The sequence below is a fragment of the Lathyrus oleraceus genome, chromosome 6 (genome assembly GCF_024323335.1).
Source record: "Lathyrus oleraceus cultivar Zhongwan6 chromosome 6, CAAS_Psat_ZW6_1.0, whole genome shotgun sequence".
Taxonomy (NCBI): Eukaryota; Viridiplantae; Streptophyta; class Magnoliopsida; order Fabales; family Fabaceae; genus Lathyrus; species Lathyrus oleraceus.
Window position 1 is genome coordinate 16,604,238 of NC_066584.1, and position 1,985 is coordinate 16,606,222.

Sequence of the window (1,985 nt, forward strand, 5' to 3'; positions counted from 1 at the left end):
AGTCTTCCTCGTTTTACGTCTATGATTGCACCGGCAGTTGCTAAGAATGGTCTTCCTAGTATAATAGGTGTAGTATCATCTTCTCTAATGTCCATAATTGTGAAGTCAGTGGGAATGTAAAACTGACCTATGCGTACGGGAACGTTTTCAAGGATTCCTACAGGATATTTGATGGAACGATCTGCTAGTTGTACAGACATCTTGGTCGGTCTTAATTCTCCCATTTCCAGTCTCTTACATATGGATAAAGGCATAACGCTAATTCCGGCTCCTAAATCGCATAAGGCTTTGTCGATGACAAATTTTCCTATGTGACAGGGTATAGAGAAGCTACCTGGATCCTTGAGTTTAGGGGGCATGTTTTGGATTATAGCGCTACATTCGGCAGGGAGTGTAACGGTTTCACTATCCTCAAGTTTCCTTTTATTAGAAAGAATTTCTTTTAAGAATTTAGCATATGAGGGCATCTGCGTAATAGCTTCGGTAAATGGAATTGTAACGTTTAATTGCTTAAGGAGATCAACAAATTTTCTGAATTGGCCTACATCTTTGGTTTTAACAAGCCTTTGAGGGTAAGGTATAGGTGGTTTGTAAGGTGGTGGAGGTACATAAGGTTCCTTCTTTTCTAGGGTTTCCTTATTACTCTCTTCCTTTTCCTTAGGTTCACTTTCCTCAGTAGATTTCTTAGGGTTTTGGTTTTCTATCCTTGGATCAGACGGTCCTTCCACTTCCGTTCCACTTCTTAATATAATTGCATGAGCTTGGCTTCTCGGATTAGGTTGGGGCTGTCCAGGGAATGTACCAGTTGGTGCAGCAGTAGGTGCTTGTTGTTGAGCTACTTGAGATATTTGGGTTTCTAACATTTTGTTATGGGTAGCCAAGGCATCTACTTTGCTTGCTAGTTGTTTAAGTTGTTCGCCAGTGTGTATGTTCTGGTTTAAGAAATCTTTATTGGTTTGTTGTTGGGAAGCTATAAAGTTTTCCATCATGATTTCCAAGTTGGATTTTCTAGGGGTATTATTGTTAGGATTTGGTTTCTGATATCCCGGAGGTATAGATGGGGTTTGATTCGGAGACTGTCCAGGTGCGTATAAAGCATTATTACTCTTATATGAAAAGTTTGGATGATTCTTCCAATTTGGGTTATAGGTATTCGAATAGGGGCTTCCTTGAGCATAGTTTACTTGCTCTGTTTGGATTCCAGTCAAGAGTTGACATTCCGCAGGAGTGTGGCCTTGGATTCCACAGACCTCGCAATTCTGAGTTATAGCAACCACGGCGGTTGGTGGTGATACGTTTAAACTTTCAATTTTCTGGACCAAAGCATCCACTTTTGCATTGACGTGATCAAGGTTACTTATCTCGTACATGCCAGTTTTCGGTTGAGGTTTTTCCACTGTTGTTCGTTCGGTTCCCCACTGATAGTGGTTTTGGGCCATGCTCTCGATAAGCTGGTAAGCATCAGCATAAGGTTTGTTCATTAGTGCACCACCTGCAGCGGCGTCTATTGTCAACCTTGTATTGTATAAGAGACCATTATAAAATGTGTGAATTACTAACCAGTCTTCCAAACCATGGTGTGGGCAAAGTCTCATCATGTCTTTGTATCTTTCCCATGCTTCGAAAAGAGACTCGTTGTCTTTCTGTTTAAATCCGTTTATCTGGGCTCTTAACATAGCTGTTTTGCTTGGCGGAAAATATCGGGCAAGAAAAACTTTCTTCAACTCGTTCCATGTGGTGACTGAGTTGGAAGGAAGAGATTGAAGCCATCTTCTAGCGCTATCTCTTAATGAGAAAGGAAAAAGACGAAGTCGAATTGCCTCTGAAGTGACACCATTAGCTTTAACAGTATCAGCATATTGAACAAATACGGATAAATGAAGGTTTGGATCTTCGGTAAGATTTCCAGAGAATTGGTTCTGTTGCACAGCCTGCAACAGTGAAGGTTTAAGTTCAAAGTTGTTTGCTTCGATTGCGGGCGGAGC

At 41.2% G+C, this 1,985-nt stretch overlaps 1 pseudogene; it reads left to right on the forward strand.

Annotated features, from left to right (window-relative positions):
* Positions 1-1,569: 1,569 nt before the first annotated feature.
* On the forward strand, positions 1,570-1,669 carry LOC127099000 (uncharacterized; annotated as a pseudogene).
* The last annotated feature ends 316 nt before the right edge of the window (positions 1,670-1,985 follow it).